The sequence below is a fragment of the Hypomesus nipponensis genome, chromosome 22 (assembly GCF_054491055.1).
Source record: "Hypomesus nipponensis isolate SF chromosome 22, ASM5449105v1, whole genome shotgun sequence".
NCBI lineage: Eukaryota > Metazoa > Chordata > Actinopteri > Osmeriformes > Osmeridae > Hypomesus > Hypomesus nipponensis.
This window is the reverse complement of record NC_140382.1, coordinates 1742453-1767398: the sequence shown is the minus strand read 5'-3', so window position 1 is coordinate 1767398 and position 24946 is coordinate 1742453. Positions and strand designations below refer to the sequence as shown.

At 38.9% G+C, this 24946-nt stretch overlaps 1 pseudogene; it reads right to left on the bottom strand.

The window, feature by feature from the left end:
* On the bottom strand, positions 1-1433 carry LOC146235958 (uncharacterized; annotated as a pseudogene).
* Positions 1434-24946: the final 23513 nt, after the last annotated feature.

Here is a 24946-nt window from a genome sequence, read left to right as displayed (position 1 = left end):
GCTCAGTCTTCTCCAGACACCACTGGGTGAGCGACACCTCTTTGTTTAATTCCTGTCTGGACGGTGGTACAGTGGATCGTTCACATTCACCATGGGCGCATGTCTTTTTTCTGCCATCTCCTCCAGATTGCTGGACTGTGAAAGACCAAGTTTGTGCATTTTATCCACCATAAACTGTAAGTTCTCATGGGTCTTGCACTGGCAAGTTTCTCGGTCTCTCTCCTGTGGGGTCACCACCCAAAAGGGTCTCTCCCTGCAGAAGAAGGCATATGAAATGTTTTTTCCCATGCTCAGCAACAAATTTCCTGTGGAGGTTTTTCCAGGAATCACAAAGGAGCCTCCTCTGTTTCTTTATTTTTCTGAGGGTGATAGTGTTTTCCTTCTAGGGGTTTGCCGGCTGACATCGCCTCTTAAGTAGAACTGTCTTACAGCTCTCTTTTTTATTTTGGCCAAGCTTGTTTGTCAAGCTCTGTTTTGTGGCTTCCAGGCTTTATATGATAAACCAATGGACTGCTCGCGCAACTTTTTGAATCTGTATTTCTTGATCAGCCTTCCTGTCAGTATATTTACAAACCCGTTTGGCTTTGTCTGCTTTGTATTTTGCTCTTAGATCCCCCAAGAGAGCATAGTGGAAGTTAAGAGTTCTTTTAATGGATGAAGTGGCAGGACAGTCTTGTAGAGCACTTTTTGTCTTTGTTCTTGGACTTTCAAGGTCTTGATTTTTACCCTGCAAATGGTGACAACGTTTCTTATATTTGTGATATGTCTTTTGTGCTTTTCTAACTTCTCTTGCAACTTTTTACATTTTCTTCGGCTTTTCTGTGCTTCTCTCCTGCGCACTCTCTGCCCTTGGATTCGTTGTCTGTAAAGCATAAATATGTAATATATAATTTTACTAGATTTCCAATGTGAGATGCATGCAACATAATATAACCATGAAATCCTACTCTATTTCTGTCATGCCTATACACAGAACTATGCAGCTTGTTAAAACAGTATCAGTTCTCGTGCCATGTGACAACTATTGTGTAGGCCTACTTAAAGGGATTGTTCACTCAAATTACAAAATGACATTGGTTTCCTTACTGTGTAAGTAGTCTAGGGAGAAGTAATGTCTCATGCTTTGGTTTTGTGCCACAAATGCTAAAATGTTAGCATTTGAAACAGTGGCCAGGTAAACAAAAGCATGGCTTGCTGTCATACCTTGTCCATAGACTGCATACACAATAAGGAAACCAATATATCAATATGGAATTTGGGTGAACTATCCCTTTAAGTAACTCGGTAGATAAGGTCTTTTGTCTTTCTACAGAGACATAGTCTTGAATTCTGACCTTGAAGTACTGGGTTGACTGTCTGGAGTGGTTGGTGGGGTCAACACAGTCTTTCCTGCACTCAATCTCTCTCTGTGTTTTGCCTGTCTGGCCCGCCATTTCCTTCGCTCCTGTCTTTTTTCCCTTTCTGTGAGATCCTTTACTGTCTTTCTTTTTTGACTCTCTAAATCCTTTAAGTAAGTCTGGTGTTTTTGTTTAAGGTAAGCTGCTCTGCGGTCTGGGTCAGCATCCCTGCGCTGTCTGTAGAGTCTTTGCTTTTCAGCAGCACTTAATTTCGCCATATCTATCAAAAGGAAAGCCATATTATGTGTTTACAATATTGAAACAGTATTAACATGCTAATAAGTCTTTATTAATATAATTGTTGAGGCTTTTATGAAAACCTACGTTGAGAGAAAAGTTAGTGGTGTTATTGATTGTCACTGGTGTTATCGTCATGTCACTGGTGTTACCAGCAGGAACAGTAATACCAGTGACAATAACACCAGTGACAAATCTGCAGACCACATGGCATATCTAAGATGGCGGCCACAGTAGCTCAAACCACACTCCTTAAATTGCAAATAAATCACTCAATCATGCAATTTGATAAATTATTTTAATCAAATTTCCTTTCCCCTTACTATAAGCTGTAGAACACCAGTGACACATCTTAAGTCTTCGCATGAAATTATTTATCAAATTGCTAAAAGATGAAGAGAGAGTGCACACTCTCACCATGTCCTTTTCAAATCAGCCCCGCCTCCAATGAACCTTTGACCCAGGAAGAAGTTGGCAAGGATGTTGCATTTTTTCAAAGTGTTGGTTTTTATAAATTGTAACACCAGTGACATGAAACTGAAGGACAGCTATTCCCTGTAAATTCTTTATAATATTTAGTTGATATTTTAGTTTTTTAGTAGTTGTAGAAGTAGTTCCTTAAATAACTATACTTTACTTTTTTTAAATAATTTTACTTTGTATTGTGACATTTAAAGGGGGAGTAAAAAATATATTTTTACTCAAAACATGTCACTAAACCACGACCCCTGACCCGAGGGACAAGACAATTTCATGGTACTGACTGTGTTCTACAATATATACAACATTTTTTTTGCAATATGACTGTCTTACATATGTTTCATTAACAATAAAAACTTGCAATTTTAAGTGTTGTTCCTGGTGGTCAAGGCCGGGACAGGAAAGCCACCATTTACGTAGAATGACCCAAACGCTTGGTGTGATTTTGTCGCGAACAATTAGCCTATTAGCAATGCTAACTTCTCTGTATCTAGCATAGGTAGAATGCTGTTTCTAAACACATCAACATACCTTAGGCTAATCAGCACATGACTCTAGTTAGACTAGCTGTAGTCGGCATTAGAAGGGAAGCTTCCCAAAAAATTGCCAGAAAACAAATAGCAGTCTGGCCTATTGCTAACGCCTGTCTAGATGATCTATTTGAAAGAACTGGAGAAAGGCAGGTGCTAGATACAGAATACGTTTAGCATTGCTAATAACTGTTACCGACATAATCATACTACAGTTTGCGGTTGGGATGAACAGAAGGTCGGAACACACCTCTTTTAGCAACAGCTTCATAGCAAATCCTGCTTTACATTGGCCCAGGTTTTCAAACCAGTCTTTGGTGAAATGGTTCGTGCAAATGTGTCGGGGGTCGAACTGCACAGGGATCTTCTACGCTACGGTATAGACAAACATCAGCCATGCCCGTCTCGTCAATGCTAGCTAGACTCTAGCTCATCTGCTTTTTATAATGCTGATTTGCAAGGAATGCTAGATAGCGAAAACATCTAGACTGTAGGCATGTAAACTAGTTCAGCTTGTTGACGCGAGAGCATAGGTAGAATGTTAGATGATTTAGCCTAGTTTATTGGCAATGGGGCTAACGTTATATTCAAATAAATAACCTGTGTTGTCATGTAACTCTACAATTCAAGATGCATGTTTGTCCAGATCTATTTTTCAGCAAGATAGCTAGAGCTAACTGAAGGTGAGTTGAATCACGATAGTTTGTTTGCTAAGCTGTAGTGCTAAGGTTACCCACCAAAGGTGATCCCGTTTGCTTCCACAACAGGAGTGGAAACAAGTAACATAATCATTTGAAATTATATCTAGTCAATCTGTTGAAAACAGTGTTGTGTAGACACAATAGATTTATTTGTACGTTTGTATTTCAAGTCTCCACCTTCGTTGTTTCAGTGAGTGCTGTGGTGTTGCGTCTTGGCTCCGCAGCTTCACTCGTTGTAAACCAACCAATCAGCATGCAGCTCATCTATATATTCATGAGCATACCATAAAAGAAGAAAACCTAGCGTTTTTCCCCAGGAAAATTTCACTGGACGTGTAACCCTGCGTTCACACTGCAGCGACGCAAATCGCTTGCCATCGCTCGCCTTCCCACAGTTCACCATGCTGGGGGGCGTTTCAAACTGATTATTAGAATGTAGTTCTCTAAAATCACTGTTGTAGTTGTAAGTGTGCAGACTTGGGTTTATGTACTCGCAACATCGATCAAAGTACAACTCATATACAAAATACAAAACTGTTTCATAATTATACATGTTGACATGTGTAAAAACGTTTTATTATATTACTCAAAGTCTCTGCTAATCTTTCGATACTACCAGGGAGTTCCAGCCGGGCTACTACTGTACAGTAACTAGCTAGAACAAAGTTAGGCAAGGTGACGAGAGACTGAATTTGAAAGTTCAGAAAACCCACCAGGAGCACCGACAACATCGGCAAACCTGTGCCAGGCCTCATTCTTTTTATTAGTGTATTTGTACAAATACAGGGACATATCGTACAGGACTGGATATGCAGCCACACAGGCAATTAGCTTCTCCTCCATCTTAAAAACAGAAAGCTAGACATATTTACCATGGTTGCTACGTTACAAGAAACAAGAAAACACTGCGATTGGCCATCGCTGGCGAAAATCGCTCCTCATTTGCATAAAGTTGAGAAAATGTCAACTCTGTCGCGTCGCTACCCACAATGCACCACGCAAGCGATTTGCCTGGTTCCATAGAAAATGAATGGAAAGCATGTTGTTGCTCGCATCGCTGCAGTGTGAACGCACTGTAACCCTGCGTTCACACTGCAGCGACGCAAATCGCTTGCCATCGCTCGCCTTCCCACAGTTCACCACGCTCTGGGGCGTTTCAAACAGCTTATATAGAATGTAGTTCTCAAATCACTGTTGTAGTTGTCATGGCCAAGTGTGCAGACTTGGGTTTACGTACTCGCAACATCGATGAAAGTACTACTTATATACAAAATACAAAACTGTTTCATAAACATACACGTTGACATGTGTAAAAACGTTTTATTATATTACTCAAAGTCTCTGCTAATCTGTCGATACGACCAGGGAGTTCCAGCCGGGCTACTACTGTACAGTAACTAGCTAGAACAAAGTTACGTAATGTGACGAGAGACTGAATTTGAAAGTACAGAACCCACCAGGAGCACCAACAACGTCGGCAAACCTGTGCCAGGCCTCATTCTTTTAAAAATGTTTTTGTACAAATACAGGGATGTATCGTACAGGACTGGATATGCAGCCACACAGGCAATTAGCTTCTCCTCCATCTTACAAACGGAAAGCTAGAAATATTTACCATGGTTGCTACGTTACAAGAAACAAGAAAACACTGCGATTGGCCATCGCTAGCGAAAATCACACCTCATTTGCATAAAGTTGAGAAAATCTCAACTCGATTGCGTCGCTACCCACAATGCACAATGCAAGCGATGAATGGAAAACATGTTGTCGCTTGCATCGCGTCGCTGCAGTGTGAACGCAGGGTTAGGGGGCATAGAACAGCATCTGGGGCATTTTCATTTTTCAGCTCAACCAATGTTACCAACCCTATTCGGAGACCTTAAGGAACAGTGTGAAATACCCCCAAAACCCAGTAACCCTTCAAGTGTTTCTACCTTTTTTTATTATTGGTGGCCAAGCCGTGAAGCGGCGAAGCCACCTAAGTGTTTTAGCTTTTCTTATTATTATTTTTATTAGGGGCACCTATTGTTATTGTTAGTATTACTATTAGGGGCCATTATTATTAGGCGCCAAGCAGCAAAGCTGTGAGGCACCTATTGTTATTGTTAGTATTATTAGGGGCCAATCAGCAAACCTGTGAGGCACGTAAGGAGGAAACCTATTGTTATTATTAGTTTTATTATTATTAGGGACCAAGCAGCGAAGCACCTATTGTTATTGTAAGTATTATTATTGGGGTGTGCTTGCCTTCGGCGAGCACAAACCATTGTTCTCTCTTATATATATTATTATTAATATTGTTTCTCTGGTAACACTTTAGAATTATGGTCCGTTGTTAATGAGTAGCTATGCAGGAAATAATAGATAGGTTTACATTAACACTGAATTTAATACTATTAACTAATATGGAACCAAGATTAACTAAGCAGTAGTTAATAGCGAATGTTGTACAAAGGTAGTTCCTTGGTAGGTATTTGATTATTACTAAATAAATATATCCTCATTGAGAACTACTTGTGAACTATGACCAATTAAGAAAGAATAACCAATACATTATTAATCACAAAAGTAATGTCTAAAAAGTGAACAATTTGAAATTGTTTTTTTACTCTTAACATGGTCATAACATTTCAGAAGCTTTTGCCTGAAATTAGTTCTTTGTGGAAACCAGTTTATTAATATTAACGTTATAACACGCCCCCACCCCCCCATATTTGATCATACTGTATGATTATGTGTCTGCTATTAGGTCTTTCTGCAGCTCAGAAAATATTAAATCATGGCCGGTCCATTTCCCAAATCCAGTCGACTTGGCTTACCAAAACCTATTTGTCCTGAAGTCCATCTCATGTTTTCTCTAAACCTATATTCTGGTGCAACTTCAATGAGTCAGCTTGCAGCGCAAAATCATTTGGCAGTGACACATTTTTATGGATGGAAAATATCCAGTATTTGGCTTACATAATCCCTTATGACAACAATGATTAAGTGAATTTCACTAGAATTTTGAATTGTAGAATTATTGCAAATTTCGAATAGTAGAATTAGTGCGAATTTTGATTGCAATACTATACAGTTTGTATGAATGGGACTTTTTACAACCTCGCCGACAGCTAGCCTCCCAGCTAACAAGGGACGTCCTGGGGACGTTTGGTGACGTTCCTATTTGGTCCCCTATAGGTTATACCGTGATGTTATCTTAGGACGTCCTTAGGACGTTATTAAAGTTCCTAAAAGGTCACAATTGTGTCAGTTATACACATTTTTAAACTTTCAGGGGACGTTCCAGGAACATCCCTGGTTGGTTATGATATGACATTATGTTTAAAACTTTCGGGGGGTTGCAGAATGTCATTTGTTGGTCATAACGTAACCATCTAAATTCCGAACTGATATTTTCGTTTGTGTGTCATTCTGTGATATGACTTGCTCGATCTATTAGCCTACTCACTCTGGAAACTGTACAGTATTAAATCAATTGTTTATGTATGGTACCAATAACTTGCATTTCAGAATCAGAATTTGTGTTTATTCGCCATGAAAGTTTGCACAGACAAGGAATTTACTTTGGCAGGAGAGCCTACCTAGGCAGCCATTTTCGGCGCCAACTAGAAAGGTTACAGCATAACATAACATGAGGAGAGAGGAGGAGAGAAAAAGGCAACCCCCCAGACAGTGCTCCTGGAGGAGTACAGTGTGGAAACAGCACATAAGCCCAACAACATTTACAAAGATACTTGCAACGGGGAATGGGGGGGGGGGGGTGGACAAGCAGCATCTGGACCTGCAGCCATGGTAGGCGCTGGACACAGACCTGCCAGCCACCCACGGAATACAAGCAGTCGAAGGTGTTGGATGGGGGTGGGGGCGTGGTGGTATCTGTAGTAGGTGAAAGTAAATGTGAGTAGGTCTGGGTTGGTGCCCTCGACCTAGGCCACAATCAGTCCGAGTCTCCCTATGCAGATTGTGTTGGCAAGGAGACATCCTTGGTCATGACCCGGGTAGAGACAAAGCCACAGATGTTGGTGGGGCAGGGAAGAGCAAGATAGTCTCGCTTCAGCGCTCTCCAGGGGAGTTGTTTTCCAGCAACGGCCTTGAGAGAAAAATGCGACCGCCTTCGTCGAGAGACAAAGAACAACATTTGAGCGAAGTAATACATTATAGTCATAAATAATTTGGGGATGTACCATCACTGGAACAAAATATCTAAGCTGGATCTATCCAAGCACCAGCTGCGTCTCTAGAAATGTTCCATACTAGCCTATTACAGCAAATCTATCGCGGACATCACCGCTCGTGACGTGAACCCTGTTGTTGAGTGAAAAAGTCGTTGAGAGACAGCAAAACGTTTTGATCCCGCATCCTTCATTTTATAGCTATAAAACCGTTTGATAATCAATTTGTGTAAATACATCTTCAACTTAAGTTTTAGTGTGGATAATTTAGTTCTTTGTTATTGTGTTTTAATAGTGTTTTTAATTTGTACAGTACTATAGTAGCTAACAATGTTATCGATAGCACTAGCTAGCTCTAAATTGGATGCCTACACACTAGTGGGGTCGTCTCTTTAAGGATACAGAAAATACAAAACAACTGAAGCTACTTTTGGACAGGTGAAGGCTACAGCTCTAGCTAGTCAAGTAGTGTTAGCTCTACTGTACAGTAGCAATCTAACTACTTTTGGACAGTTAGAATAGAGCTACAATGAACCAAGACGTTTTGCCAGAAAAGTAGCTATCATAATGACAGTTGGCTGTCATTGCCACTAAGCGTCATTGTTGTCCTGGTTACGGACTCAGACGCGCATGATCTCTACCCTTACAAAAAAGTATATTAAAGTATACTATAAGTATACTAAAATATGGATAGTACACTTTTAGTCCACTTTTGATATACTTTTAAAAAGTATGCTTAGAAAATAGTTCACTTTTGATATACTTTTAAGTATGCTTTGAAAATAGTTTACTTTTAGAAGTATGCTTAAGAACTGGTATACATTTCTTCTGGAGTAGGATGTACGTTTTCTATTATTATACAGCAAAAACTGTCAAAATAATTTTTAAGTACATTACAGGTAACCATTTTTAGATCCATCTCATTCTAATTATTAATGTCTATGAAAATCTATTATGCATAGCACATGGACTCTTTTTTGGTATTGAAGCTGTAACCTTAATTACTGCCAAAACATTCTGAAGCCCTATAATCTTACACTAATAACTATTAATTGGAGTATTAACGGAAAAAAACGAAAAAGCTATTTGAGAAAGAAGCAGACAGAAGGGTTGCATTATGCATTTGAAGGTTATACTGTCAAACTGACTGAAGAACGAAATAACGACGTGAAATAATGAAGATAGTGTGGCTCATTGGCTAGTCAATTCCCATGATGCAAGGCGGTAAATCGTGTTAAAATTTGCTGATAAGTTTGCCGTTTGTTCGAAATGTAACTTCATGAATTTCGTTTTTTAAATGTGTCTGCTTAGAATGTAGTGTTTTGTTGCGTGGTAATTGTCATTGTTGTGTTGGTTTACCATTGTAACCATGAGTTAAATGACCGTTACATTTCATAAGAACATCTGGATTCTTAGAAAGTTGATGTTTACGCAGTGAATAGCTTCTTTCAGCTAAGAATCTGCAGTGAAATGTTCCAAAGGCCCCGTTTTTGCCACATGACTTACGATCTGAGGCGTTTGAGGGGCCCCTAAACATTTTAATACATTAATAAGTAATAGTAAAATTAAATTTAGATGTTTACTTCTTGACGTACTTAAATAAATAAAGTACATACTTAAAGTGCACTTGAAAGTTGTAAAGTATACTTTGGAGTACTTCAGGAAGTATACTTGATGAACCGAAAGTGCACTACACAGGTTACTTTAGAATATTCCAAAGTATACTTTGAAGTACTTTAGGAAGTATACTTGATGAACTGAAAGTGCACTACACAGGCTACTTTGCAGTATTCAAAAGTAAACCTTGAAATGCACTATATGTGTACTTTAAAGTGTACAAAATGACCTAAAAAGTGGGCCAATTCAGTTTACTTAGTACAAAAAAAGTATATAAATAAGTACACTGCTAGTATACTTTAAGTAACATGATAATAGTATACTTACAAAATGAACTGAAAGTATACTTCTTTTTTGTAAGGGTAGTTACGGTTGCTACGTCGGACAAGCTCTAAATCGGATGCCTACACACAAGTGGTGTCGTGTTAAGGATACAGAAAATACAAAACAGCTGAAGCTACTTTTGGACAGGTGAAGGCTACAGCTCTAGCTTGTCACGTAGCGTTAGCTATACTGGAGAGTAGCAAGCTACTTTTGGACAGTTAGCTCTAGACTAAAGCTACAATAAACCAAGACGTTTTGCAAGAAAAGTATCATAAAGATATGCTACGTTGCTACATTGGAAAAATGTTCACGATGAGTAGATGAAGGAAAGTTGATTAGCACTAGCGTCACTGTGTCCAATCCCGACCGCTGTAAACTACTTTTGTCCAAACCCGAACGGGTTTTGGACACCCAGTTTCCGGTCTTTTTGCCACAATTTTCTTTTGAAATCGCTAGCAAAGTGTAAGTAGTATTATTTTAGGCATACCAAACAATCTACGTGTCAACATATATGGACGTTTACATGTCCAAATAATTTAGGAAAGGTACATTGATGAGAGAAAGCCGAAAGACCACTCGGGCGACGATCTTTACTCTGAAAAGTGTTTTTGTATTGTCATTGTTCTGCTACAATGGGTTAGCATACAAGTGTATTTATTTGAACGCTAGCTTAACATTACTTTGTATAGCCAATAAAAATACACCATCATGTGTGAGGTGATCTGTAGTCAAGGGGAGGAAGGGAGGGGGGCAATGGACTGACATGAAAAGAGTTCAACAAAACATCCAGCAGGTGGTGGTATACAGTCAAATTGAGATTTTATCGCATAGTTTGGAGATGTTGAAGCGTGATATCTTATTGTGGAGGACATAGCTATGTCCCCGGATATATTGACAGCATTGATGGTCAGTTTGGTGACCCTGGATAAAGTTAATATCCCCAGATAGACATAGCTATGTCCCCAGATAGACTTCTGCCATCTCTTAGCATACAAATCTAACCTCAAACGTATCACACAAGTCAGTCGTTCCATTGTCCTTATTTCCTGAATGACATCAAACCATTGTTGCTGTTTAGGTGAATCAGGTTTATACCAGCTTCTAGTTATGGTTTTCCTTGCTGCTGTAAGGAGTACTTTTACCAAGTATCTGTCCCTCTGTAGAGTAACCAGTGAAATGTGACCTAAGTTCAAGACAGTGCATGACAAAGGAATCTCATATCCAAGCACATTAATTAAGATTAAATGTACCTCTTTCCAAAATGACTTCAGTTTTTCACAACTCCAAAAAATATGCGTGTGGTGTGCTTCTAAGCAGCCACACTGTCTCCAACATGGTTGGGGTGTTGAAGATGCTTTACTGCTGATTTTAGGTGTAATAAAAAACCGCACCAAATTTTTCCAGTTGAAAACCCTCAGTTGTTGTGAATTTGTGGAAGTATGTTGAGTTTCACACATATTGTACCATACATCTGATGAAATGTCTACATTTAATTATTTTTCCCACCTTAATTTGAGATACAATGTCGAGTTGCCCTTACATTCCATAATACTGTCATAAAACATGGAGATTATTTTACACTTTTACTATGTGCTTTATATGCATTGATCATATTCTTTACAACTGGGTTTATTTCGTGAGAAATTTCCATCTTCAATTCTTTATAATAATAATCTCTAAATTGGCCAACTGCAGTGTTGTGTATCTTATTCTAGGCTTCTTTCCATCCCAGATAAACCAAGAAATAAGTCTATCCCAGGTAAAGAACTGGTGTTTAGGAACCCCTACTGGCAAAGCTTGAAACAGGTATAGCAATCTAGGCAACATGTTCATTTTAATTACATTTATCTTACTGCCAAAATCCAATGGATAGGTGGACCATCGTTCAATATCCTTTTTAATATTCTGATTAATCAAATTATAGTTTGCCACGTATAATCTGTTCAAATTTTTTGTAATGATTACGCCTAAATATTTTATTTCTTCCATATCCCATTTTAAATCATGCCTATGTGTTATGTCTTCTGAAGGCTTGTAATTAAATGACAAAAGTTGTGTCTTTGTAATATTTAGTTTGTAACCAGCATAATAATTAAATTCTTTGAGGATGTCCATCAATATGGGGAACGACTTCTCAGGATCCACTAAATGGACCAAAATATCGTCTGCGAATAAACTAATTCAATGATCTCTATGTCCAATTGTGATGCCTTGTAGTTGTTCATGTTGACGGATTGTCTGGGCTAGGGGTTCAATATAAAAAGCTAATGTGTGGTTGAGACAACAACCTTGTCTAGTTCCTTTTTGTAATACAAATGATGGAGATAATGACCCATTAATTGTAATTTTTGCTGTTGGATGTTGACAGTGTTCTTATTAGATCCACAGATTGCTCATTAAAGCCAAATCTATCTAAAGTTTGATACAGGAATTGCCAATTGACCCGATCAAAAGCCTTTTCGGCGTCGAGGCTTAGCACTACTGCCTTTTTTTTTTGCCAATGAAATATTTGTATGACGTGCATAGCCTGTATAAAATGTCCTGTGTGACTATGAAAGTTTTAGGTTGGTCTGAGAGCTGAGGCGAGCCTCGTGAATGTATTCTGTTCCGGGCACAATAAAGTAAGACCGTTGTTATAATCGACTACGACTTGCAGAAATCGTTCTTGTCCACATCAACTGACCTTGGACCATAGAGAGAGCAAATTGAGTCCACAACAGTAGTAATAGTACAAAATAACAGGGATGATTATTGATGAGTAACCACTAACCATGTGGATGTTTATCATCACAGATTTTGGGAAAATTGAAGATGTAACATTTATCCTGTATAAGAATGATTCTGTGTTCAGCATTCCTTGTGTGTAGAGAGAGGCCTACCCCCAAATCTGAACTTTGGGGAAAATGAGGCATATGTAAACAAGGTGACCTGGGCTGACCACTCTCTCGTACTGGAGAGGCCATAAAAGATGTCTGGCCTTATCTGTGTTGGGTGAATCATGTGGTCAAGCTTACAGGGGTCAAAAGGCACACACACTCAAACACGCACGCCTGCGCCAGGTCTATGCAAGGAGCCAATGAAGAAGAGCGATGGAACATTTTCATGCCTTTGTCTTAACCAATGACTGTAAAGAGCGGTTCTGCTTAAATAGCTAGCTAGCACAACATGCTAGCGGACAAACTTGTAGCACAATGGCGTGTGATGTTTTTGTCTCCTTGTGGGCCGGCCGCAAGTAATAAAGCTTTCTTAAACTTGTTCACCGACTGACTGTGCAATGCTTGATTAATATTTCCGACAACAGAAAACGAACATTTTGGATTAACTAGTTGGCTAGTTCAATGCAGTAGCCCATCATTGACTGACACTCAATAATTTGACTGCAATATAATGACGCGAGGAAAGAAAAGACAATACTATAACGATAATGCAAGTAAATATTTTGAATTTAGACAGTTCATTTGTAAAAGGGAGCGGTAGCTTACCTTATCATGCAGGTCTGTAGCTTCATCTGTAATGGACAAGAAGATCCTCTCCGTCTCATGGTCACTCAGGAAAGGCAGGGTTTAGAAGCGTGGATCCAAAGCTGATGCGATGTACAACAGGTCTTCAATTTTTGTGTACTGCTTCTCAAAATCATCCAGGAACACCTTATTCATTTCCTTAATGAGCCCTGTGTCCTCAGTAGTTGCCTTAAAGTAATTCTTCAGTTTTGCTTTGAGGGGGGCAATCATGGAAATTGTAGGCTGCTCATCCTCACACATGACTGTGGTCATAACTTTGACAGGTGCCATCACTTTAACCATGTCCTCAGCATTGCAGAGGTCTCCTTCAGTAAGAGTGCTTACATCTTCTCCTTTTCTGAGCTCCCTTGACACGAGTGTGGCAAAAACTGCCGACTGTTGCTCCAAAAAACGTTCAAGCATGTCGTGGGAACTGTTCCATCGGGTGGTAACGTCATTGATGAGCTTGTGGGAGGGCAATGCCATTTGCTGTTGTTTTTGTCGAAGTAGTTCAGCACCCGCTATGTTCCGATGGAAAAATCCAACCACCCTTCTCACTTTCCCAAGCACCTTCGCAGCACTGCTCACATGCAAGGCCTTCTGGGCAGTCAGATTTAATGTGTGCGCGAAGCACAAAAGGTGAGGGGACATCTCGGCCTCCACTCCTGCCACAACCATGTTTCTGGCGTTGTCAGTCACCAGTGCTGGATCTTTATCATCTATGTTCCATTCAAGACATGCCTCTTTCAATTAAGCGCCAATGTCTTTTCCGGTGTGTGATTCATTGAAGACTCTCATCTGTAAAACATGGCTCGCTAACTCCCAATCAATAGTGACATAGTGCACGGTGATCGTCACGTAAGAATCCGTTGCACATGATATCCAGGCATCGGTTGTAATTGCCTCTCGTTCAGCACTTGAAAGCTTAGCCTTGAGGTCAGTTTTAGTTTTTTGGTACAGCTCGGGTATGCATTTTTCGCTAAAATGCTGTCTACTTGGTATCTTGTACCTCGGCTCTAACTCTTTAAGCAATTCACAAAATCTCTTATTTTCCACTACACTGTATGGTCTGAGGTCCATGGCGATGAAACGAGCCACAAGCGTCGTAATTGTCTTAGCCCTCACCGAGCTGTAACTCAGTTGTGGCTGATTGAGAAACTGTGATATATTTCTGTTCTCGGATGGGGTTATTTTTGTGCTGGTCGATGCAGTGCTACATCAGGTTCGGCAACACTGGCATGGTGTCTCGAGATGTGAGTGCTGAGATTTGTGGTACTGCCAGTGTACTTAATCACTGCCCTACATAACTTACAAATGGCTCCATTTTTAACAAGTTTACCTTCCTTTTTGAAGAAGCCAAATGTCTTCCAAACTTTCGATTTGAGTTTTGATGGCGCATTGAAAATGTGTTCGATGTGGTCAGACATCATTTCACTACAGACTTGCATGTTCTGAGCTTGTCAACGTATGTTGCGTTATTCAAAGGGATAGCAGCACGCCTGATAGGCTTATGCTATGCGGGCTTTGGCCAATGACAAGCTATCATTGTTCTGACTGAGCTCAAATGCACCAAGTCAGAGTGAGTGAGGGTTTTGGATAGCAACTTAACGTAGAGACGAACACTTGTGAACCGGTTCATAACTTTTAAAATCGGGGCAACAACCGATTCATGTCATTTTAAAACCGATACGGTACTTCACGCATTGATGTAGTTGTATCTTACACGCTAAAAACGGATATCGATACGTATCGGGGGTTTTTTACACCCCTAATATGAAGTTATTGGTATGCCATCAAAATCAGCCACAGGTATAATACAGCAATCACAATACACAAATGATGCAGAAACCAGATACATGAAAGCCGCCCATAAAAAGGAAAAAATATACTGAAGACAATAAATTTAGAAAAAAATGTATTTTGTTGCAACAGAAATTATATGCAAAAAATTAGAAATACAGAAGAACAAAAATGCTTTCCAGCCAAGAAAAGTACAGAACTGAAGAGGAGTTCAATTTAAAAGTCAAACAGTACAGCCAAACTAAGTATAGAACAGATGATGACTTTCAATCTAAAGTGAAACAATACAGCCAAACTAAGTGTAGATCACTGTTACGCCTCCCGATGGTTCGGGGTGGAAGTGCGCACATAGGGCTACAGGTAAAGCCAGTGAGGGTGCAGTCACACAAACCAAGAGACTCACTATAAATAATATGCCGTTTATTCAGTCTTCACAGCAACACCGGGATCAAAGAGGACAATCAGTGGCATAGTAAAAATGTTGCTTTGGCAAAACAGTGTATTACAGATACATATTTCCAGATTTGTAATGAAGAATGTGATGACTATTGCACAAAACATGTTCCATCATCTAAGCTGTGGATATGTCACACATGTCACCGTAAACTTTGTTCTGGTAGAATACCTCAAGAAAGTGTAGTCAAAAATTTACATTTGGAACCTATTCCTTCAGAGTTAAAGTGTTTAAATTCTCTTGAGCAACATTTAATAGCTAAACATATTCCATTTATAAAAATGTTGGCATTACCAAAGGGCGGACAAAATGGTTGCCATGGACCTGTCGTGTGTGTTCCATCTAATGTCGATGAAGTAACAAAAATGCTCCCACGAAATGGGATCAATTTAATAGTAATGATTTAATGCTACAAATTAAACTAAAACGCAAGTTGACATATAAAGGCCATTATGAATGTAAACATGTTCATACAAACCATGTCTACAAGGCCTAGGAGTACTTAAAGTTAAATAACAAATGGTATGATGACATTAGCATTAACAATGACTGGGTTAATCCTTTAGAAAAAGTGAACAATGTGCAAATCAGTGAAAATCAACAGAAGATCATCAGTGACACACTCAAAAATTCAGAAAATCATGATCATACATATATGGAAATATGTATTACTAATCATACACCTAACTTAGACTCAACTGTTGCAGTTCTTGATAATAACAATGATAACGTTGTGCCAATACAAATAGCTATTGAACCAATCAATTCAACAAGCACTGGCGAGGAAAAAAATTATAAGAAAATGGACAGTGATTCTGAAACAGATGAATCTGAAGAAGAGTTGACATACACTGAGCAAACACATGGCCTGTTCCTAGATACATGTTTACAACCAGTAGATATTGCTCCAGCTGAAAATAATCATCCCATAAGACTGTTAGAAGACACTACTAATGAAGGGAAATGTTTTCCTGTGTTATACCCCACGGGAGCTCCTACTTTTCATTAGTCTCGCAAAGAAAAAATAAGCCTGTCAAGATATTTAAATACACGTTTACTTAATGCTGATGGAAGATTTGCTCAGAACACAGACTATATATTCTATGCTCAATACATATCCGAAGTACAACAAGTTCTTTCAAATGTTTCAATAGCATTGCGCAAAAGTTCAGGAACAGAACTAAACTACAAAGATGAGCCCAATATGGTAACTGATGCAGAATCCTTAAGACGGGTATTACAAAATGACGAAGGTTACAAGTTGCTAAAACCAATATGTGGAACATCCCCTTTTTGGCAATCTGCCCAGAAAGATTTGTTTGCTATGATACGACAACTAGGAATTCCAACATGGTTTTGTTCATTTTCCTCAGCTGACATGCGCTGGCCTGAAATGATGACAACTCTCAGTCATGAACAAAATAAACATGTGCCTATAGATGAACTGACTTGGTCAGAAAAATGTGTATTGTTGAAACAAAACCCAGTTACAGCTGCAAGAATGTTTGACCACAGATGGCACAGTTTCCTAAAAGATGTGATTATGTCTCCAGCAGCTCCTATTGGACAAATAACTGATTACTTTTACCAAATTAAATTTCAAAACAGAGGCTCCCCTCATTGTCATTGCTTGTTCTGGGTGAAATCAGCCCCTCAAATTGACAAAGACCCTGATGAGAAAGTTGTAGATTTCGTTGACAAATACGTATCTTGTGAACTGCCTTCTTCAGATGAAGAAGAACTGTATGAAATTGAATACACTGTGCAAAAACATAGCACTAAGCATTCAAAAACCTCAATGCCGTTTTAACTTCCCACAATCTCCATCTTGTAGAACATTTGTTGATCGTATTGTAAAATATCCTAAAACTGAAACCGAAGTGGTTAAATGTGACTTACTTGACCCTACCATGCTTACAAAAGAAGTAACTCTGAAGAAAACTTTAATAGTCATTCACAACAGCCAGTTCAATGCAATACTGAAGAATCACAAGCAATAAATGAGGAACAGGAATTGAGAAAACTCATGACACCAGACATTGCTTAAATGATTTTGGAATTCATCAGAGCAAGTTTATTAAATACTGACCACACATTTGAATCTACAGAGGAACTCTTTGAAAGCATCAACATTTCTCAATTACTTTTTGAAATAGCAAACTCAAAACTAACAAATAAAACAAATGTGGTGTTAAAAAGAAAAGCTGGTGACATTTGGGTTAACCAATACAACAAAGATCTGTTACGAGCTTGGAATGCCACAGTGATATTCAGTACATTGTTGATGCATATTCTTGTGTTGTGTATATCATTTCATATATTTCTAAAGCAGAAAGAGAAATGGGATTGTTACTAGATAAAGCACAAAAAGAAGGAAATAAAGGCAATATGGATGCGAAAGCTGCGTTCAAATCACTTGGCAGTGTTAACCTTCATAATAGAGAAGTGTTTGCACAAGAAGCAGCATATAGACTAACTGGAATGCATTTAACCCTTGTGTTCTCCTCGGGTCATCCTGACCCATCAGTCATTGTGACCCACCGTTGTTTGCGACAACTTTACCGCATACAAAAACAAAGTGAAGCATTTTCTTTTAACCGTTGAGCTGTCTCAGACCCCCCACATTGCAAAGGTTAAAAGAAAATTATTTTTATTTGCTTTTGTATCGGGTAAAATTGGGTAAACACAACGATGGTTCGTTATGAACCTTTTGGTCATGTGACCCGAAGGCAGCACAAGGGTTAAGAGAATCCTCACAAAAAGTAACGTTCATACCAGCCGGAGAACACCCTATGCGCATGAGTTTACCTCAGTATATTGCAAGAAAGGAAAAACAATGACAACAGTCAACAAGATACTATGTGGATGACAAGTGTAGTAGACCGGTATAAACATAGACCACAATCACCACTGTTTCAAAACATGTGCCTTGCCACGTTTTGTTCTGAATATTGTGTCTTTAGTAAAAGTGAAGTTCCATGCAATCCAAAAGAAAGAACATCTGTTGTCGAAATTCAGGACAACTATGGCCACATTAGAAAAAGATCACGTACAGAACCATTTGTTATTAGATATGCAAGACTCTCACCCACAAAAAATCCAGAAAAATACTACCACAGCCAGTTGCAACTGTTTTGGCCTCATTAAAAAGACTGAGTTGCAACCACATTCCTTTGTGTCATATGAAGATTTTTACAATGTTGGAATTGTATATGAATTTAATGAAAACCAAGACACAGTTAAAGCCATTGTTGACAACAACAGGTCATTGTATGAACCGAACTTTGACAAACTAGATTATGCACAATCTGTTATGGAGCAACAGGGTGAATTGGAAGATGCTTGGGCACAGATTTATCCCCAGTCTGAAATGGAACGCCTTCAATGTTTACAAATCCAGGTGACCATTGACCATGAAAATGATTTACAGCATATTTCAGAAAATATTCCAGATTTGACAGAAACCTTACCCACAACCGGTAACATAGAAGTCAGAAAAACGTTCATGACTAAAGACGTTGCTTGGAACATAATGAAATCCTTAAATGATGAGCAAGCACGCATTTTTTTATAAACTATGTCAATGGAGTTTAGAAACAGTATGGAGACAAAATCTACAACAAATAAAACTTTGTATTACTGGTGGAGCAGGCACCTAAAAAGCCATTTGATTAAAGCCATACATTATGAGTTGTCTAGAATTTTTGCACAAACATGTAAAAACCCTGATGACACTACTGTCCTGTTAACGGCTCCAACTGGAGTTGCTGCATATAACATTGGCATGCTACTATACACAATACATTTTGCATCGGCACAAATGTGCAATTACCATACCAGCCATTAGGCGAGGAAAAGATTAACTCTTTGAGAGCTAACCTATCCAATTTACCACTGCTGATCATCAATGAAATATCATTGGTAGACACCAGACTCTTTGCATACATTCATTAGAGATTGAGACAGATAAAACAATGTGGAGATCATTCTTTGTTTGGCAAATTTAGCATTGTTGCTGTGGGAGATTTCTATCAGTTTCCACCTGTGAAAGGAAAACCACTTTACAGTGATATGCCAGGACTGAATATTTGGAACGATCACTTTGAAATCGCACAGTTGACAAAAAACAGGTTTGCGATTACAACTCCAAAATGCTGAGTTTAGTTTGCCAAAATGCTGTAACCATTGAAGCGCAAGACTTTGAGCGTAGTCCCAAAACTGGACGTATGGAAAGAAAGAATGGCCACTACACAAGTTTTTGATACTTGTCTTCAGCCAAGTGTCTCTTTGGGCATACAAGCTCGAAACATGCTTACTAAAAACATTGATGTTTGTGATGGACTTGTTAATGGTGCCTTTGGGACAGTTGTTCAAATAATGTATGCAACTTACAAAGATTTTCCATTTGTAATACATGTTGAATTTGATGACAACAAAATTGGACAGAACCAAAGAGCTAAATTACGCAAACCAAATAATACTACACACAACATAACAATCATTAACCCTGAAGAAGAGAAAGTATCTAACAATGGTGGCATACAGCGTCAGTATCCATTACAATTAGCATGGGCTTGTACCGTTCACTAGGTTCAAGGCCTAACAGTCAACAGCGCAGTCGTAAACTTGAAAAAAATATTTGCACCAGGACAAGCTTACGTTAGCCTGGCTCTGCCGTCCTACGTACTTCCGCTCAATTTGGATTTTGCTTCTGTACTAGGTCTGGGAGCTCCGCTCTGATGTCAAATTCCAGAAACATTTTTTTTGTAGGTCCAATCAGCGAACAGAGGGAGTGGCAGAGAACAACGTCAATGTTGTGCACTAGGTTGAGTAGTTCAGTAATGGCGGCGGAGAAAGATGCAAGCGAAACTATTCTGTGGTTGTGGCAACGCTGCCGAATATCCATAGGTTAAAGCCGGAGCAAGAACATTCCTTGCTGAGTTTTGTTGGTGGCCATGATGTTGTGGGGTTCGAGAACATTTAGATTTTTCAGCTACGGCATCTAGCTCCGTTACAGTAGTGGTGAAGGAGTTGGCTAAGGCGGACGCTTGCGATTGGTTATGGCAAATCAGAGTGGCTCTGGGCGGATCCAATAGTTTTAAACTTCAACAGAGGACCCGCCTTCAAGGAAGTTAACGTTTGTCAATGGAGAGATCCCAGACCCTCTGTACAAATGAAATGTGCAAGGGTCTGGTTAGGACCAGGCTAAGCTTACGTAGCTTTGAGTTGTGTTTATTTTCTGTCAGGCCTAGTAATTGAAGACTTTAAAGAGTCAGTCATTTTTTGCAACAACGACATTAACAATGTTTTTTCAACAATGCCTCCTTTCATATCTGACAACCTTTTTTTGACTTCACCCTGGTTCACAATTGCTTTTCATAACATTCAAAGCCTCAATGCACATTTTAAAGAAATGCAAGTAAACAACTCTTTATTAAAGTCACAGTGCATCTGTTTGGCTTAAACATGGCTGCAACCAAACAGTCCAACACAGCATTTACTTTTAAATAACTTTACCTTCTACCACAACACCCGTTACAATTGTTACAATCCTATGAACATCATCACCAAAACTTTAAAACATCAGGCAAACGGTGGGGTTGGAATATATTGCAAGACAGATGAAAACATTGAAGTCAAAACCCCATGCAATACAAATCTTGAATCATTAGTTTTTCACGTTCCACAGTTTCAAATACTTGCTGCAGTTGTATACAGGCCCCAAACATACCAAGTTGACCTATTCAACGAAAATGTTTTACATCTTATTGATGAAATGAATACCCTCCCAGGTGGAAAGATTATCATGGGGGACTTTAACGATAATCCTCTCAATTCTAAAACAATACAAAAACTATTCGAAAAACACAATTACAATCAATTAGTTGATTTTTCAACCACTGATGCTAGGACTTTAATAGACCATGTATACAAATAATGTCAGATTTCATTCATCTGTTGAATTATTGTCAACATACGACAGTCACCATAATGCTATTCTTATTCACATAAAGTAGCAAACCAATTTTCAGCAAAACAAAAGATGCCAGTGTTTCCCCTAGGATTTTTTTTTGGAGTGGGGGCAGGTCTGTCCGACCCCCCCCCCCCCTTCCCCGAAATAAAGTTCTAACCCTATATTTTGGAGTAGGTTAATGTAATAGTCTAATAACAAATGTAATATTGCATATATTTTTGTCCTATTTTCCGTAAAGCAATACAGTTAGGCTACTTAAAGTATGTTCAAAATGGCAAAAATATGCTGCCAATTAATATTTGACGTAACAACTCATTGTAAATGGTCCGTAGCCTAGCCTATCGAGGTACTCAAAAGCATGTACACTGTCAGCTTCATTTGATCTTGATAGGCTAAGCATTCTGTAGCAAATAGTAACAATATACCCACTATTCTAAAACTGGTTGTTCCCATCCTTGATTGTGATTGGCTATACCGCATTCCATGCCATGTCAAATCCAGCATAACCTCACAGGTTGTCCTCATAACATTCTTTAACATTCCATATTACTGCGCATCAAATATTTCAAATTGAAAAAGACGCCAAAGATGTCCATCTGGCTGTTGCGTGGCAACGATTTATGTAGGAACTATACTTTGTACTAGCGGAAGAATGATTTATTATTAAACTATTTTGTTTCTAATTGTTTTTATTGATGAAACCATATCAAATATTTGTAGTAACAGTTTTAGAAAAGCAATAAGCCCCGCGAGTCCGTGGTTTACGGTGATTTTAGAACTGGTAAGGGGGTTTTCGGCACTCTGCTTCGCGTCGTGCCTAACAACTCCCTTTACCTGTTCTAAAATCAGTGTAAACCACGGCCTCTTGGGGCTTATTGCTTAATTAATTAAAACTACTTCAGCATAATAATGAACCTAAAATACAAACGTGAGCAAGGACAGCAATCGCTATCGAATCAACAGACATGCAATTATGCTAGCAGGGGAAGAATACAAACAACGAAAATCACCAGTTAACTTAAATTTGCAATAATGTAGACTAATACAATAACAAGCTTTAATGAACTGAAAACATAAGTAATACGACTTAAAGTTCTCAAGGTCGCACACATGCAATCTCAACTGCACTGTGAAGCGTGTGTCCTTGCTATTCTCCAACATGCACTCTAACAATCACTGCTGATAGACGGCCTAAAATCTTGTACAGCCCTATTTCTGATACCGTGGCGGCAGAAATTTAGCCGTGGCGGGCCGCCACGACGAAATCAACATGGGGGAAACACTGGATGCTTAACAAAACTGACACACTACTATTATCATTACTATTACTATGACCTATTTTACAATGTGTGCATGTATGCATGTCCATATTTTGTCCACTTTACACTCATCATTTAAATAATTATCTGTAAATATATCTTCCCAAACAACATCCTGGGGACTACAACACAACCACACACACACACACGCTGCCTCTCAATCTCACATACAAAATATTTACATACATACAGTTGTTTGCAATGCTTTTCCCTTGTGCACACTGAATCTTGTGCATTCAAATGTTTGACTACATGCAACCACCCAACATCTGAATACTTTCCAGCCCCCGTACCATATCAGGCGAGTTATATTACACGTTGCAAGTAATTTTTTATAATTTTTGTTTACTGTAAGCTCACGTTGTAAATATTTGCTATATATTTCAGCAATTATCTCAACATATTCAACTTCCATTGCTTTCATCATTCATCAATCCTGGTCTGGCAACACTAAAACAATGCCATTAAGTTATTGTGTTTCAACCACATGACAAAAACTACTCATCACATATGTGCTAATTTAACTACTGTATAGAGGATAATTGTAAACATTTGCTATTGTCACAGGTGCGACTTTTAATGTCATATTGTCTACTTTTTGTTTTCACACATGCCATCCACAATGATCACAATCAATGTAGCACAACTCAATGGAACATCAACAACTGAATGTACAGCAGTCAAGGAAGTCTTCAACCCCTGGAATTATGAATTAAATTCACAAGGATGCTGATTGACTAGTCTTCAAAACCAACACTCTATTGAACGACAATGCAAAACCTAATAGTGGACTTTTTCAACGTCAACCTCTTTAAACCTTTCTCATGCATGGGAATGTATTGCACTCAGCATGGCTAATCACACAATTGGAACATACAACATACACAATATTTCTTAATATACTGGGACAACATACAATGTGTAAACAAATAACTAATTTCCCAAATTGTACACTTCACATTAGGGATGGGAAGATTCACCGATTCGCATCGGTGCATCGGCATAAAAGTTCACGATGCGATGGCCCGGATCAAAAAAGTGTGCACCGGATACAATGTGGAATGAAATCGCAATGCATCGTTTCTAACATCTTTGCATCGGTATAATCCGATGTATTTATATAGAATGATGTGTATGCGAACACCTTTAGTATTTAGAAATTTGACTAATGATTTGTGACCAATAATTTTATAATTAGTTAGTTTCTTAAGCACGCTCTTATCTCCACTGCTGTCAGTGGCCGATTATCGTGAAGTCTCTCGGCAAAGTTTCGCGCGAGTTGGAGGCGTGTTCGGGCGAGTGTTATCATGGCGGAGGAAGAGTTACATGTTACTACAAATTGCAATAAATCCAAGGTTTGGCAACACTTCGGATTTTACAAGAAAGCTGGGCAATTTGACAAGACCCATGCAATTGGCAAGATATGTTGTGCTGCTATAAAGTACACAGGCAGCACGGCTAATTTAGGTTGTCACCTGAAGAGGCTACATGGTATTTGTGTGGAGACGTCTGCCTCCCCCTCGGATTCAGCTGGCTACAGTCAGTGGCTAGCTCCACCGGTACCCTAAGCAAGAATAGGAAGCTATTTTCCGACAAAACAAATCCCTGTTGTGTACGACAAAGTAAGACGAGAGATAGCTGAGTCATTGAGAACATGTTTAGGGAAAAAGTAGGACGTTCAATTTAGTGTGTTGTATTATGACAGTGTTTACAGCAGCTTGTGACTGCCTGTAATAGTTGACCCTTTTTTACATTCAGAGAACACATACAACAGGAAAGAAGGACTGGTTTAAGGCAAGGTCCAGGCCTGATGTTATTTTATCTATTGTCAGAGACTTTTAATATGTGAAATAAAACTTTCACTTGTTTAGTTAATTGATGATTTGCAGTCTGACAAATAAATAAATCATAGCATAAATGTAAATCAATATGTACCATATTAAATTGCATGGCATCATATTCCCTTTGCATCGCATCTCATTGAATCGCATCGTGTCGAATCGCACTGCATCGCAATAGGGGTGAATTGTATCGTATCGCATTAGTAGTTGCTTTTATGTATCATTAATGTATCGGATCGTTGGCAGTGCATCGAGATGTGTATCGCATCGTCCTCAGTGATGGAGATGCACATCCCTACTTCACATACATTCCAAAATAATTGTGTTCAAAACAATGTTATTATTTTGTTTTAAATTGCATTACAATGTATGTCTCTCTATTTTTGCCTTCAAACATTAAACATCTTTCTTAAAGCCCCTTTTCCTGTTTTTATTTAGGATTCATTCTAAAATGGTCAACAGCCAACTGTCATGTCCCCTGCCTAGGTTTCCGTCTACCACCAGATCACCACTTCCAGTCCTACAGTCCTCCTACCGGTACCCCGCTCCACCATCCACCAGCTACCCTCAACCGTCCTCCACATCTCTCTCCCAAAT